Source organism: Dama dama, chromosome 30 (genome assembly GCF_033118175.1).
Source record: "Dama dama isolate Ldn47 chromosome 30, ASM3311817v1, whole genome shotgun sequence".
NCBI lineage: Eukaryota > Metazoa > Chordata > Mammalia > Artiodactyla > Cervidae > Dama > Dama dama.
Window position 1 is genome coordinate 52,896,656 of NC_083710.1, and position 17,852 is coordinate 52,914,507.

The 17,852-nt window shown below is 38.5% G+C and overlaps 1 pseudogene; it reads left to right on the top strand.

The window, feature by feature from the left end:
- Window positions 1–3,835: 3,835 nt before the first annotated feature.
- On the top strand, window positions 3,836–5,302 carry LOC133049427 (craniofacial development protein 2-like; annotated as a pseudogene).
- Window positions 5,303–17,852: the final 12,550 nt, after the last annotated feature.

The window sequence follows — 17,852 nt, forward strand, 5'->3', positions numbered from 1 at the left end:
ATGGCTACAGTAACTCCATACAGTAATTATAGTAAATGTAAGTTAGTTACTATAATAGATCAAAAGATAAAGACTTAAAGGTCCAGAAATATGTTGTCTACAGAATCACCTTTAAAACAAAAGGATATACAAACAATTGAAAATAAATAGAAGAAAATATACTAGGCATACATGAATGAAAAGAAAATCAGGGTTGTGGTTTCAGTGTCAGATTAAATAGAATTTAATGTAATGAAGGGGGTCATGAAGAAATACCTGCCATTATAAGTATTAAGAAGATGATATTATACTTAAACATTTACACCCTAAATTGCTGTTAGATACAAAAAAAACAGCAACAAAAATAATGACAGAAAAAAAATAGTGATTTTAACAAATCATTCTCAGATACTATAAGGTTAAATAAACTAAATATAAACAAATTTATAAATTTTAATAATATGATTTACAGTTTAAATATATGTAATGAATAAATGAATAGATAATACAAATTTTTTTATAAAACACCCGTGAAAGTAGCTAAAAAATGGGTATGAACCGCATCACCCAGGAAGCCCATAAATTCCAAAGGATTGCTATTATATACAATATGTTTTCTGATTAGTTTTCAAGTTAATTAGAAATTGAGAACAAAGGTTTATAAATCCATATATCTGGAAAGTAAGAAACATGGCATTGAATAATCCTGGTTAAAAAGAAAATTTTAAATGTATAGAATTAAGTTTAAAAAAGAATTGTCTGTCAAAACTTATAGAATAAAGATAAATGTATTGACTAAAGTATTAGTGAAGTCGCTCAGTCGTGTCCAACTCTTTGCAACCCCATGGACTGTAGCCTACCAGGATCTTCAGTCCATGGGATTTTCCAGGCAAGAATACTGGAGTGGGTTGCCATTTCCTTCTCCAGGGGATCTTCCCGACCCAGGGATCAAACCCGGGTCTTCCACATTGTAGGCAGACACTTTACCATCTGAGCTACCAGGGAAGCCCAATTAAAGTATACTTATCAAAATAAAAAATAGACAATGAATGAAAATAAATGAACTAAGATTTCAACTTAAAAAAAAACTAGAAAAAAATGTTATGGAAAACTCAAGGAAATAATAAGTAAAGAAGGAATAAAGTTAAGTCTAGAAATCAGGAAAATAAGGAATAGGAAAACAACAGAAAGGAATAGCAAGGAAGAACATTTACATATCTACTGAGCATCTGTGTTGTTTTAGAGGATTTGGTGATCATATTTTTTGTCTATTTTTTAAATTAGGGCCAAATCATAGAATCTCCCCATATTAGGAAGCATAAAATTTTGTTCAACTTACATTTTCTATATTTCTCCCAGTTTATCATTATCTTTTTGGAACATGACAGAAAGAATACAGTTCTTGTTGTTTTTTCCAAACAGTCATGGAATAGTCAAAGAAATTAACTGCACCTTGTCTTTTAACATTGTTTAAGATGTCTTCACAAAAATTGAGATAATTATTCATTTACTTGGAAGGAAAGTTATGACCAACCTAGATAGCATATTAAAAAGCAGAGACATTACTTTGACAACAAAGGTCCGTCTGGTCAAGGCTATGGTTTTTCCAGTGGTCATGTATGGATGTGAGAGTTGGACTGTGAAGAAAGCTGAGTGCTTAAAAATTGATGCTTTTGAACTGTGGTGTTGGAGAAGACTCTTGAGAGTCCCTTGGAGATCTAACCAGTCCATCCTAAAGGAGATCAGTCCTGGGTGTTCATTGGAAAGACTGATGCTGAAGCTGAAACTCCAGTACTTTGTCCACCTCATGCGAAGAGCTGATTCATTTGAAAAGACCCTGATGCTTGGAGGGATTGGGGGCAGGAGGAGAAGGGGACGACAGAGGATGAGATGGCTGGATGGCATCACTGACTCGATGGGCATGAGTTTGAGTAAACTCCGGGAGTTGATGATGGACAGGGAGGCCTGGCGTGCTGCGATTCATGGGGTCGCAAAGAGTCAGACACGACTGAGCGAGTGAACTAACTAACACCCCAAATACTAGTGCTACTTCTTAATGCTCTTGATAGATAAATGGATGGCAAGAATTATAAAAGCAACATTTTTAATTAGGTAATTGAGGCATCAAATAAGTGAGTAATGAGAATAATGTTGTAGAAAATGAACACAATGAATAGCAAAAGATTGCTAATCAATTGCACAGTGCTTGGCACACAGAAGGTGATTAATGAAGTCTGGTGAATGAACATGTTTAGAGCTCTCTTGAATGCCAAAGAACAGAATCAGTTTCAGAAGTTAAAAATTTCTGCAGAGGAAACAGTTTTTTTCTTCTACCATAAGGCTGGGATAATTTTATAATACCCATTTTTGTCTTACTGCATAATTCAGAAGTGCCTCAAGTGGTCTGAAAAACTCTTGTTATCATAAAAACCATTTGAGGGATGAAAAGAAAGAAACATAGGGTTAAAAATGAACATTTGTTTTAATGCACATTTTCAGAACAGACAGCTCCACACCAGCCAAACATATGAAGTCAAGCACAAGTTACGAAATACTATTTGAATGAGGATATTATTATGGAGAGATTAATCACTTCCTGCACTATGTACTCTTTTATTATTGAGTGAAATTTCACATTTATGTTCTTCAGAATTATGTGGATTTACACTGATGTTATTGATGCTGCAATAAAATTGTCCCCTGTAAAAATGCATCCTTTTTAATTAGTATTTCTAATGGTCCCTAAAAAGCTTAAAAATAAATCTATTTTAAATCTATCATGGGAAGTTATTCCACATTTTCCTTGCTGATTTTAAAATGCATCACTCAAGCCACTAATATAATAGAGATTAAGGTGAACAAATATACATGTAATAGTTTTAAACCAATCTTAATTTTGAACTGGTAATGTATATAGAGGGTAGAAAGTTTGAAAAGTATAAATAGATAAATACACCAAAATGTAAGTCTCCCTTCCACTCCCTTCCCCAGATACACATTTCTTTCGGGAAACAGCCATTGTCACAAGTTTATTATGCATGGATCTAAAAATAAAGTAATAATAATAGCCATCATCTGTTGAATATTCAATTCTGCACCAAGGTTCCTCACAAAAATCATATGAGATAACTATTATTATCCTCACTTTACAAATATGAAAACTGAGTCATACAAACATTAAGATTTTTTTTTAGGGTCATGCTTTGTAAGTAGGAGAATTTTGATTCAAACAAGGGCCATTACTCATATCTGTACAGGTTGTACTCAAACAGATACTATACTAGAGAAAACAGCTAAGAAGAAACTAGCTGACCAAGAGGGCTTCCCTGATGGTCTAGAGGTTAGGATTCTGCCTGCCCATGCCGGGAATGTGGGTTGGATCCCTGGTTCAGGAAGACCCCACATGCTGTGGAGCTACTAAATCCATGTACCCCAACCACTGAACCCTCAATCTAGAGCCCATACTCTGCAACTAGAGAAGCCACCACAATGAGAAGCCCGCACACCGCAAGGAAGGGTAGCCCCCACTCACTGCAACTAAAGTCCTCACACAGCAACAAAGATCCAGCACAACCAAAAATAAATTAGACAATTAAATAAACCTTAAAAAAGAAAAGAAACTAGCTGAACTGATAGTGAAGAACAGGGAAGCCTAGCATGCTGCAGTCCATGGGGTCACAAAGAGTCAGACACGATTTAGCAACTCATCAATAGGGTAATTGAGAGGGCAGCAGCAAGAGGAGCAACCCCACATCCAAGGTAAGGAGCAGCAGCTGTGCTTTGCTGGAGCAGCTATAAAGAGGTACCCTACATCCAAGGTAACAGAAACCCAAGTAAGACGGTAGGTGTTGCGAGAGGGCATCAAAGGGCAGACACACTAAAACCACAATCACAGAAAACTAGCCAATCTGACCACATGGACCACAGTCTTGTCTAACTCAATGAAACTAAGCCATGCCATGTGGGGCCACCCAAGAAGGATGGGTCATGGTGGAGAGGTCTGACAGAATGTGGTCCACTGGAGAAGGGAATGGCAAACCACTTCAGTATTCTTGCCTTGAGAACCCCATGAACAGCATGAAAAGGCAAAATGATAGGATACTGAAAGATGAACTCCCCAGGTCAGTAAGTGCCCAATATGCTACTGGATATCAGTGGAGAAATAACTCCAGAAAAAATGAAGGGATGGAGCCAAAGAAAAAACAATACCCAGTTGTGGATGTCACTGGTGATAGAAGCAAGGTCCGATGCTGTAAAGAGCAATATTGTATAGCAACCTGGAATGTTAGGTCCATGAATCAAGGCCAATTGGAAGTGGTCAAACAGGAGATGGCAAGAGTGAATGTCGACATTCTAGGAATCAGCAAACTAAAATGGACAGGAATGGGTGAATTTAACTCAGATGACCATTATATCTTGTACTGTGGGCAGCAATCCCTTGGAAGAAATGGAGTAGCCATCATGGTCAACAAAATAGTCTGAAATGCAGTACTGGGATGCAGTCTCAAAAACGACAGAATGATCTCTGTTCGTTTCCAAGGCAAACCATTTAATATCATGGTAATCCAAGCCCATGCCCCAACCAGTAACACTGAAGAAGCTGAAGTTGAACGGTTCTATGAAGACCTGCAAGACCTTTCAGAACTAACACACAAAAAAGATGTCCTTTTCATTATAGGGGATGGAAATGCAAAAGTAGGAAGTCAAGAAACACCTGGAGTGACAGACAAATTTGGCCTTGGAGTACAGAATGAAGCAGGGCTAAGGCTAATAGAGTTCTGCCAACAAAATGCACTGGTCATAGCAAACACCCTCTTCCAACAGCACAAGAGAAGACTCTACACATGGACATCACCAAATGGTCAACACAGAAATCAGATTGATTATATTCTTTGCAGCCAAAAATGGAGAAGCTCTATACAGTCAGCAAAAACAAGACCGGGAGCTGACTGTGGCTCAGATCATGAACTCCTTATTGCCACATTCAGACTTAAATTGAAGAAAGTAGGGAAAACCACTAGACCATTCACGTATGACCTAAATCAAATCTTATGACTATACACTGGAAGTGAGAAATAGATTTAAGGGAACAGATCTGATAGACAGAGTGCCTGATGAACTATGGACAGAGATTCATGACATTGTATAGGACACAGGGATCAAGACCATCTCCAAAGAAAAGAAATGCAAAAAGGCAAAATGGTTGTCTAAGGAGGCCTTACAAATAGCTGTGAAAAGAAGAGAAGCAAAACGCAAAGGAGAAAAGGAAAGATATTCCCATCTGAATGCAGAGACAGCAAGGAGAGATTAGAAAGCCTTCCTTAGCGATCAATGCAAAGAAATAGAGAAAAACAACAGAATGGGAAAGACGAGAGATGTCTTCAAGAAAATGAGAGATATCAAGGGAACATTTCAGGCAAAGATGGGTTCGATAAAGGACAGAAATGGTATGGACCTAACAGAAGCAGAAGATATTAAGAAGAGGTGGCAAGAATACACAGAAGAACTGTACAAAAAAGATCTTCACGACCCAGATAATCACAATGGCGTGATCACTCACCTAGAGCCAGACATCCTGGAATGTGAAGTCAAGTGGGCCTTAGGAAGCATCACTACGAACAAAGCTAGTGGAGGTGATGGAATTCCAGTTGAGCTATTTCAGATCCTGGAAGATGATGCTGTGAAAGTGCTGCACTCAATATGTCAGCAAATTTGGAAAACTCAGCAGTGGCCACAGGACTGGAAAAGGTCAGTTTTCATTCCAATCCCAAAGAAAGGCAATACCAAAGAATGCTCAAACTACTGCATAATTGCACTCATCTCACACGCTAGTAAAGTAATGCTCAAAATTCTCCAAGCTTCAGGCTTCAGCAATACATGAACCATGAACTTCCAGATGTTCAAGCTGGTTTTAGGAAAGGCAGAGGAACCAGAGATAAAATTGCCAACATCCACTGGATCATCGAAAAAGCAAGACAGTTCCAGAAAAACAACTATTTCTGCGTTATTGACTATGCCAAAGCCTTTGACTGTGGGGATCACAATAAACTGTGGAAAATTCTGAAAGAGATGGGAATACCAGACCACCTGACCTGCCTCTTGAGAAACCTGTATGCAGGTCAGGAGGCAACAGTTAGAACTGGACATGGAACAACAGACTGGTTCCAAATAGGAAGAAGAGTACGTCAAGGCTGTATATTGTCACCCTGCTTATTTAACTTATATGCAGAGTACATCATGAGAAACACTGGGCTAGAAGAAGCTCAAGCTGGAATCAAGATTGCTGGGAGAAATATCAATAACCTCAGATATGCAGATGACACCACCCTTATGGCAGAGAGTGAAGAGGAACTAAAAAGCCTCTTGATGAAAGTGAAAGAAGAGAGTGAAAAAGTTGGCTTACAACTCAACATTCAGAAAACTAAGATCATGGCATCTGGTCCCATCACTTCATGGCAAACAGATGGGGAAACAGTGGAAACAGTGACAGGCTTTATTTTTTTGGGCTCTAAAATCACTGCAGATGGTGATTGCAGCTGGGAAATTAAAAGACACTTACTCCTTGGAAGGAAAGTTATGACCAACCTAGACAGCATATTAGAAAGCAGAGACATTACTTTGTCAACAAAGGTCTGTCTAGTCAAGGCTATGGTTTTTCCAGTGGTCATGTATGGATGTGAGAGTTGAACTGTGAAGAAAGCTGTGAGAAGGGGACGACAGAGGATGAGATGGCTGGATGGCATCACCGACTAGGTGGACATGAGTTTGAGTAAACTCCGGGAGTTGGTGATGGACAGGGAGCCCTGGCGTGCTGCAATTCACGGGGTGGCAAAGAGTCGGACACGACTGAGCGACTGAACTGAACTGAGAGACTTAGAGCAGTGGGGAACTCATATTACACCTATGACTGAAAAATCAAGAGTAGGAAATGGTGTTAATGGAACTTGAAGGGAGCACTGCCCAGCAGAGCCTATACAGTAAATCTACATACAAATGAATTCCACTCCAAGAGCAGGTTCATAAGTCAATTTGTCCATAAGTCAAGCACAGTTAGTCTAGGTACCCAACTAACATTATCAGTTATATAGTTCTGTACTGTAATGGGTTTATAATATTTTTCACACAAATAATGCATTAAAAAAAAGCAAAAAATTAAAAAAAACTTTTTTTAATCTTACAATGCAGTACCTTGAGAAGTACCGTTGGCAACCCACTCCTGTATTCTTGTCTGGGAAATCCCATGGACAGAGGGGCCTGGTGGGCTGTAGTCCATAGGATCGTAAAAGAGTCAGACAAGACTTAGCAACTAAACAACCACAGTATGACAGCTGGCATACAGGGCCTGGCACTGTGTGAACTGACAAGAAGAATTACTGCCTGGAGAAAAGTTACTGACTAGGAGATGGCAGAGCTGAGAGACCATCAGCAACAGGAGATGGAGGGCAAGCCGCAGTTTCACTCACCTTTGCCATGGCATTGGACACGTAAATCCATGTTTGAGTCTTTGGAATTTCACAAGTTGAAGGTTCACATGTAGGGGACTAACTGGGGGTGGGGAGAGCAGCTTCTGCCAAAGATCCAGCATAGAGAAGGGAGCGAGCAGAGAAGAAATGCCCTGATCTTGCTGTCCTCTTGTATGACATCTCCTGCTGGTATATATGCACTGGACAAGCCAAAGGGGCACAAGTCCTCACAGAAGACAATTTTCCAAGGCAGAAGGCAAGTGGTTATAATTCAAATATCAAAAATGCAAGCGTATGTAGCACTAACCAAGTGGGGAGAAGGCCATGTCCAATTTATATATGCAGGTTCTGTATCATAAATATGAATCACTGGGCAGTTTGCTCAGGACAAAAAGAACCTTTTTGTGATATGCTATTTTTAATTGCAAAAGGATTACCATCATCATCTTCTCCTTCAGAAAGTAACATTAACTCAAAACAATAGATTCTGCAGTTTATTTTTCATGTTTGTTATGATAATACCTTTATCAACTACATCAGTATTGCATGAAATTGTATCTGTTAGAATGTTTGTTGTAAGAACTGACTCTACACTCCTACTTTGTGATATATACCGAGCATTGTGACGCCTAAGATACTAACAATAAACCTAATAACTGCTCTGTCACTTCACTGGTATTTCATTAGCATGAAATAGATTGCTAATTGGGATTCATTAAAACTTTATTTTGGCTTTCTCCTTATAGACCTATTTACACAAAACAGGCTTTGTGATCCCAACAACTTCATGTCTAAACACATGTCAAAGCATTTTTCTTACATGATGTGGATGATAGTTTCAGTCTGAAGAGCTGATGACATCAGCAACAGAGGGCTGACAATGAGAAGAAGAGATGTGTGGGAAACCCTGAAGAACATCAACATTTAAGGGAAATACAGACCAAAATGTAGCATGCAAAAAGGCTGGGAAGGATGAACCAGAGACATAGGAAGAATGTGGTTTCCCATGGAAACCCAGGAAAAAAAGAAGTGGTCCATATTTTAAAAAGGTACATACAGATCAAATAAGGTGAAGACTGAATTGGTCCCCCTCCATATTTAGCCACATGCCATGTTATTGGTGACTACAGAGAATGTACTTTTAGTAAGAGCAGGACAGTGAATGAGAAATGCAGACATTAAAATGCTAAGTATAGACAAAATTTTAGAGCTTGCTTGGCTGTACAGAGAAGAATAAAGGCTTGTAGCTGAAGAAGGAGGTAGGGGGACAGGAGATGATTTTCAATTTGGTTCAGTTTAGTTGATTTTTAGCTAAAAAAATCAACTATTTGATTGAGACTATTGAGCACAGTTAAACACTACGGGGAAGAAACAAATGAAGTGAGAGAAGTTGAATATACAGAAGAGAAAACAGTTACTCAAAAAATGGAACAAAGCATCTGTTACAAAGTAGATGTTTGGCAGGTATCTATTAAATAAATGAGTGAATTCCTCTATAAGTAGGGAGGTATTTAAGCCAGCAACCAAGTGAAGGAATTATTTGTAGACATGAGGCATGAGATCTCTTCCATCAAAAAGGCAGAAAAGGAAGACACAGTTGTAGATGCACGTCATTTGGTAGGTGTGAGGTCAAGAATTTGAGAAAGTTCTATTAGATGATTTCTATTTTCTCTGTGAAATGAATGATGAAATCATCTGAGAGATAAAATCCGAGGGTGGCAGATTGGAGTGACTGAGAAGAATGAAAAAAGATTTCTGAATCGTATTCTGAAAGGATGCTTCAGAGAGAAGCCCCTTTAAGCAGCTGCCAGCCTCTGCAGTGTGCGTGGTGGCTGGTGAAAGGGGTTGCGCAGTGCATGCTCCCAGTACAGGGCCTCAGGGCCCCACCAGGTCAACTCACCATTACCTGGCAACCTTCCCTGCTCCTCCCTCACTTGAAATTTTTGGCCACGGTGTTCAGTATTTTTTCTCTCCTTTGTTCTTGTCACTGTTCCACCAGATTTGGTAGATATTGAAAGCACCATGGGGGCTCCTCTGGGGGATCAGACAGTAAAGAATCTGCCTTAAATGCAGGAGACTGAGGTTTGATCCATGGATAAGGAAGATCCCCCTAGAGGAGGGCATGGCAACCCACTCCAGTATTCCTACCTGGAGAAGTGCATGGACAGAGGAGCCTGGTGGGCTACAGTCCATGGGGTGGCAAAGATTCAGACACAGCTCAGTGACCCTGAGTGCGCGTGCACACACACACACAGAGCTAGTTCATGACCTTGGACCATTCTGCCTCCTAACCTGGTCAATGTCTCATGGTTCCACTGGAGGACATTTTTAATAGCTCATTACAATTCTGAGACCTGCTGAGCCAGATATGACCCTATCACCAAGGTACCCGCCAGTCTTCAAAGGATCAAACTGGGCACAAGATCTAAGAAGAGAAAAACGTCAAAGTGAAATTCACTCAGTCATGTCCGACTCTTTGTGAACCCATGGACTATACAGTCCATGGAATTCTCCAGGCCAGAATACTGTAGTGGGTTAGCCTTCCCCTTCTCCAGGGGATCTTTCCAACCCAGGGATCGAACCAGGTCTCCTGCATTGCAGGCAGATTCTTTACCAGCTGAGTCACAAGGGAAGCCCAAGATTACTGGATTAGGTAGCCTATCCCTTCTGCAGCAGATCTTCCCGACCCAGGAATCGAACCAGGGTCTCCTGCACTGCAGGGATATTCTTTACCAACTGAGCTATCAGGGAAACCTGGTAAGAAGGCATGGAAGCCTACTTCATTGTCTACTGAGTCTCTCCGCACAGAACCTGAGTCATCTTTGCACTGACACCCTTGCTCTAACCTGCTTATGTCCTAAGGGCTTCAATCCCTCCACTCTCCCAGGTACCTGGCAGTGGAAAGGACTTGTCCCCTTGAGAGGAGATGCTGCTTGAAATTTACATCAATATGACCTTAGCAAACAGCCTCAACCAGGAAACTTTATTAGGATATAACATAGAAAGCCTAACATGCTCCTAAAAGAGAAAACAGTCATAAGATAAGCAGTTCTGTTACAACAATCAGAGGAACTCCTAAATCTGTATACAGCTAAATATTACAGTCCAACACAAGAGTTGAGCAGACATAAACTACATGTCAATTGTAGTCATGAAGAGGTGGCAAGAATACACAGAAGAACTGCACAAAAAGATGTTCATGACCCAGATAACCAGAGTGGTGTGATCACTCACCTAGAACCAGACATCCTGGAATGTGAAGTCAAGTGGGCCTTAGGAAGCATCATTACGAACAAAGCTAGTGGAGATGATGGAATTCCAGTTGAGCTATTTCAAATCCTAAAAGATGATGCTGTGAAAGTGCTGCACTCAATATGCCGGCAAATTTGGAAAACTCAGCAGTGGCCACAGGACTGGAAAAGGATTGGATTTCATTCCAACCCCAAAGAAAGGAAATGCCAAAGAATGTTCAAACTACTGCACAGTTGCACTCATCTCACACTCTAGCAAAGTAATGCTCAAAATTCTCCAAGCCAGGCTTCAGCAATACATGAACCATGAACTTCCAGATGTTCAAGCTGGTTTTAGGAAAGGCAGAGGAACCAGAGAACAAATTGCCAACGTCTGCTGGATCATCAAAAAAGCAAAAGAGCTCCAGAAAAACATCTACTTCTGTTTTATTGACTATACCCAAAGCCTTTGACTGAGTTGATCACAACAAACTATAATTGAAAATTCTTTAAGAGATGGGAATACCAGACCGTCTGACCTGCTCCTGAGAAATCTGTATGCAGGTCAAGAAGCAACAGTTAGAACTGGACATGGAACAACAGACTGGTTCCAGATTGGGAAAGGAGTACATCAAGACTATATTGTCACCCTGCTTATTTAACTTATATGCAGAATACATCATGCAAAATGCTGGGCTGGATGAAGCACAAGCTGGAATCATTGCCAAGAGAAATATCAATAACCTCAGATACACAGATGACATCACCCTTATGGCAGAAAGTGAAAAAGAACTAAAGAGCCTCTTGATGAAATTCAAAGAGGAGAGTAAAAAAGTTGGCTTAAAGCTCAACATGCAGAAAACTAAGATCATGGCATCTGGTCCCATCACTTCATGGCAAACAGATGGGCAAACAGTGGAAACAGTGTCAGACTTTATTTTGGGAGGCTCCCAATCACTGCAGATGATGACTGCAGCCATGAAATTAAAAGACACTTTCTCCTTGGAAGAAAAGCTATGACCAACCTAGACAGCATATTAAAAAGCAGAGACGTTACTTTGCCAACAAAGGCTTGTCTAGTCAAAGCTATGGTTTTTCCAGTAGTCGTGTATGGATGTGAGAGTTGGACTATAAAGAAAGCTGAGCACAGAAGAATCGATGCTTCTGAACTGTGGCATTGGAGAAGACTTTTGACAGTCCCTTGGACTGCAAGGAGATCCAACCAGTCCACCATAAAGGAAATCAGTCTTGAATATTCATTAGAAGGACTGATACTGAAGCTGAAACTCCAATACCTTGGCCACCTGATGCAAGGAACTCACTCATTGGAAAAGACCCTAATGCTAGGAAAGATTGAAGACAGGAGAAGGAAGGGGAAGACAGAGGATGATATGGTTGGATGGCATCACCGACTTGATGGAGAATAAGTTTGAGTAAGCTCCAGAGTTGGTGATGGACAGGGAAGCCTGACGTGCTGCAGCCCATGGGGTCACAAAGAGTCAGACACAGCTGAGCGACTGAACTGAACTAATTAACAATGTATATATAAAGTATTTTTTAGAAACTAGGTAATTTTAAGCCAGTTCTCAACAAAATTTCAGAGAATGCAATTCAAAGTCTTGGATAATATATATAGCTTCATGAAAAACTTTGCCAAATAACTGATAATCTAGTATTGAGATTATGTAAGAGAAAACACTGACAAACGTGGCTTAGGAAATTTATTTTAAGCAAAAGTGGAGGGAGGAGGTGGAAGAAAGGAAAAATGACGTCTGAAAAGTTAAAAATACTCTGAGAAGGAGTGAGACCACCTCTGGATTATATAGTTACAAAATTTTTCCTTCACTTTGCTCTAATGTCTATGAAACAGTTATTTAGACAACACAGTATTTTTTACGGTTATGGCTGTAACTCTAGAGGAGAACTAGTCATGTTTTGGATCATTAAACTCAGTTGTACCTTTGATTAAAATTCCACTCTTCTCTCAGCTATTCATTGCGATACTCCCTGTTTTAAAGTAATTCTCCCTTGTTAAATGGTGCATTGCTTCCTTATTAAAAAAATAAAAAAGGCAATGAGAGGCAGATCACTGAAAGAAGCTATTATTTTCTTATTACTTTGCAAAAACAATAGAAGAAGAAGTCCTGGAACAGGGAAGCTAGAAAAACTGTCATTGGACTTCCTCTCTTATAAAAGAAGGAAAAACTTATTTTCAAAATAAGCAAAGAAAAAAGCTACACAAATCTCATGCAGAATTTTCATCAGAAAAAAGAGAAGGCACAGAATAAAATCCTCACAAACCGTGACAAAAACACTTCAAAAAGACATGCTGACCAAATGTGAAACTGTAAAATCTAATATTTCAAAACAAGCTAAAAGAAATTAAGAAAAGTATAGAAGCTGTGAAAGAATAATATAAATTAGCATTAGAGAAACTCAAAAATAGCAAATGCAGAATCCAGAGTTATAAAGCAAGGAAGCTGAGACCTTTGTTGAGTTTCTGTCTGCCCTTTCTTCCATCTGGCCCGTCAACTTAGCCCATTATTTTCTAGGCTAATTCTGTTTGCCACAGGCCTGTGCGGTGCTGATAGAAATAGCAGATTAACCACATGGTAGCTTTCATTGAGCAAGAAGCCAATGAGAAAGAAAAACAGCAGCAAAGGCAAAGAAAAGGTAAAAGCTGAGAAAAGTTATCTTGAGCAAACAAAGAGGGTAATTACATTCAGCTGTAGTCAATTATTGGCATGGGACAATGTACATGCAGTATTTTGGGGCCTGCTAATTTTTTAAAAGACTCTCAAATTGAAAAATTTTATGGAGTTCAAAAGCAGATTTCTGCTGGACAATTAGTTGTGTGACTCTTAAACTGAGGCTAAAGAAAAACCACCTATTTATTTATTTCGCTATTCACTCATTCAATATTTAGTTTTATTGTTTGATGTTTTAGTAATGATTACATAATTTATAATAAGGCACTTTAAAGGATGATCATTTTATTTTATTATTTTACAACTTCATTCATGTTTCACATATATTAGAGTATGATTCCTGTCTTCAAATGTATACCATGACTTGGGAGAGTTTTAATGTTTAGATTATTTATTCTGTTCATCTTAACATATCCCTCAGTCTTATGGTCAGTTTCTTTTAAAATGTTTTAAATATTTTAGTCAAATTAGTTTTTCCAAATGATTTGTACATAAAACTACTTTTAGAAATTTATTAGAGTCAATCAAGCATCTTTTACTGCCTATTATGGAACAAGCTGCTTACCAATTCATGTATCACTAATCAGAATATAAAAAGCACATTATCTGGCGGAAAGTATACTTTAATTGTGGTAGTATGTTTGATTTAGGTCAGCTGTATGATAAAAATTGCTCTATGGTGTATCCTGGTCTCCCATCTTGAAGTAAGAACAAATATATTTACAGAGTAAAAGTGCTAATGTTTTTTAATTTTTTAGTAAAACATGGTAAATTATCAGGATTTAAACAAAACCAACTTACCTATTGTACAGCACAAGGAACTCTACTCAATATTCTGTAATAACCTATATGGGAAAAGAATCTAGAAAAGGATGGAGATATACATATGGAGATATATATATGCATAACTGAATCACTTTGCTGTACATCTGAAACTAACATTGTAAATCAACTATACTCCAATATAAAATAAAAATTAAATTAAATTTAAAGTAAAATTTTAAAAAGAAAATACAATTTTTAAAATATGATTTTAAAATGTAATACAATTATAAATTATATATAATTAAAATTATAAATTATTTATAATTTTATAAAATTTAAAAATTTAAACATAATGTAATTTTTAAAATAAAATATAAATCTATATGGAAATTTTCACACAAATAAAAAGGACAATGGTATAATGAACCCAAATATACACATCATCCAACTCCAACAATTATTAATAAATGGCTAATCTTTCACTTACACTCCAACCAATATCTAAATGTTTATGGGTAGAAAAAAACTCCTCAGCCTGTTTGTACTCACCCTGTAATTTCAAAATCACTGCCACAGGAAATCTTTTTTTTTTTTTTAGGAAATCTTATCTCCTCAAGGGCATGACCAATGTTATTCTCCTCAGTATCGTTGACTCTTGGTATGTGTGCTACAGAGGAGACACCAAATATATGAATGATGAATGGTTAGATGTCTACACTAAAAGCAAGGGGTTTTTCACACCCATCTATGAGTGGCATTTTTAGCAAGAAATAAAAAATACCCTCTTTTCTCATCCTCCAAACTAAGTTACTGCTTCTACATTGTGAAGGGGTTTGCACATGTTGGGAGGAGGCAGTCTGCTTCTCCAGGGTTTCCCACATGCACTGCCATTTCTTTGTAAACTCCTATGGGCCAGAATGTTAATATCTGTCTGAATTCCTCAAACCTGTTGCTTAGTCATCATGGGTCAGAATCTGAAATCAACCTACATCCTGCAGTTATACCCTTAGTAATAACAGTGCTTTAGTAGCACATCTTAAATATTTCTTTGCCCTTTCCCTTGGCACAGAAATGTGAAACATAATGAGATATGTAAGTGCTTTTCTTTAACAAATGTTCCTCATATGCTGAAATAGTAACTAGATGAAGATTAATAGCTACTTTCTCCTGGGGTACTTGGAATTCAAAAGAGAATAAATCAGGATCAAGTTAATCAAGCTATGCAATCCATAATATTCAGTATTTCTTTGTGCTATGAAATGGCTGGAATATCCCCCTTATCAAATACTGGACTAGTCAAATCAGCACCCTTCATTGGAAAATAACACATAAAATAGTAAAATTCCATTTAAATGATGGCGAATAAGTTCTTGTTCAAATTTGAAAACCTTAATACTTAAATTCTGAAATTCTTGATAAATATAGTAGAATGAGGTCTTCCCAGGTGATTCTAGTCGTAAAGAACTCTCCTGCCAATTCAGGAAACCTAAGAGATGCGAGTCAATCCCAGGGTGGGAAAGATCCCCAGGGTGAGGGCATGGCAACCTACTCCAGTATTCTTACCTGGAGAATCCCATGGACAGAGCATCCTGGTGGGTTACAGTCCATAGGGTTGCAAAGAGTCAGACATAACTTAAGCAATCTAGCATGCATAGTAACAGTAGAATGAATAGGCTAAATTTATAGTAGCATCATTCATTTTGGGAGAATTAATACTAATATTAATGAATGATCACAAAAGTAAGTAGATTATTTCTTTAGGCAATATATAAGAAGTTATTTAGTAAGTTACCTCTAGATTTTTTAGATGAGTTGACTTATGCCTGTGCAGAGAAGAGTTAACATAGCACTCCTGACTGCTTATACTTAAAAAGGACAGCTGGCAAGGTTGGCCCTTCATTGGCATCTGGGAACTTGGATTCCAGGAGAATTCCCACCATTGACTGATATGAGCGGTTCACTGTGTCTCAACTGTTTTTACAAACAATATAATTATGCAACCCTCTGCATTCCTTCTGGGAGTTTGAAATCCAGGTACATGCCAGGCAGGGGTGCCCATATGATAAGCTCTCAGTAAAAAAAAAAAAAAAAAAAAAAAATATCTAGGTATTGAGTCTCTAATGAGCTTTCCTGGTTGGCAACATTTCACACAATTAGACACAACTTGTTGGGTGAGGGATTAAGCACATTCTGTGTGACTCCACTGGGGGAGGAATCTTGGAAGCTTACACTTTCAAAAATACATATATATTTAAAAAGTAACTGAAGGAGCAGCAAACCATTTCTAGATGTAGCCCCATGTGCCTTTTCATTTTGCTGGTTTGCTGGTATGATTATATGCTGAGTCCTGTGATTACTCCTAATGAATTACTAAACTGAACATAGTCTTGAGTACCCCCCCAAACAATCCCCTAATCTACTTTGGAAAGAACCACTTAATCTGAGAATTAGTAATCTGTGCCCCAATATGAGAAATAGCTTCTAAATGCATTACTAATGAATATTTAAGTATTTCCTAAGCATTGTAACGGAGAAGGCAATGGCACCCCACTCCAGTACTCTTGCCTGGAAAATCCCATGGACGGAGGAGCCTGGTAGGCTGCAGTCCATGGCATCGCTAAGAGTCGGACACGACTGAAGCGACTCAGCAGCAGCAGCAAGCATTGTAAATCAAGACATAGGTAACAATTGTGATTATAATTTGTTCTGATTTTGGTTACAACATTGCAAGCCATTAATAAGGATTTTTTTTCCTAGTTATTGTCAGAACAAGTCACCCGTGATTACTGCTGTCTGCATCAGGCAGGACCCAAGGACAAAATTCAGATCTCTTTTTTAACTATTTAGGCTTATCTTGAACTCTGTGTTTTGCTTTTACCTAACCATGTCTCTCAAGAATGCTTGGGGGTTTTTTTTGTTTTGTTTTTTAACTTTGAAAACTAATAGCTAATTGCAACCTAATCTAAACCATTGCAGAGGATAGTGTCCTATATACATGTTTCTCTGCACTGAATCTGCACTGAACTCAGCTGTGTGTTCTGAACGGCTTTCCTGTGTGTGTTTGCTCTGTCAGTTGTGTTGAACTCTTTGTGACCTCATGGGCTGTAACCCACCAGGCTTCTTTGCCCAAGGAATTTCCCAGGCAATACTGGAGTGGGTGACCACTTCCTGCTTCAGGAGATCTTCCCAGCCCAGGGACCGAACCCTTGTCTCCTGCACTGACAAGCGGATTGTTTACCGCTGTGCCACCATTTTCCTACTCATCTTTTATGTGTCCTAACTTCCACAGTGTTTCTCTCGCTCTCTTATTGCAAGTATAATTGCCAGACATTTCAAAACAGTTTAGATAAACCATATAGGAAGGAAGGGAGTACTGAATATACAATACATCCAAAGAAAAAATAGTGGGAAAAGAAGGGTAAGCACTTAATATTGGTAAGTGAAAATTAGTCAATATACAACTAATTTTGTATGTGTCCATAATATCCATGTGGCTCTTCCCCTCCTTACTTTTGTAGTTCTTATAATCTCTAGTAGCACAGACTCTTGTAAACAACGTTGAATTTGAAGCCATGGGTAACTCCACCTAGCTTACTAAAGGATCATCGTGAAGACTAAGATACAGTAAAAATGGGGAATTTCCAATTTAGAGTTTCTTTTCTTTCATTGGCCTTGCTTGACGCGGAAGTTCAACCTCAAATGCTGTC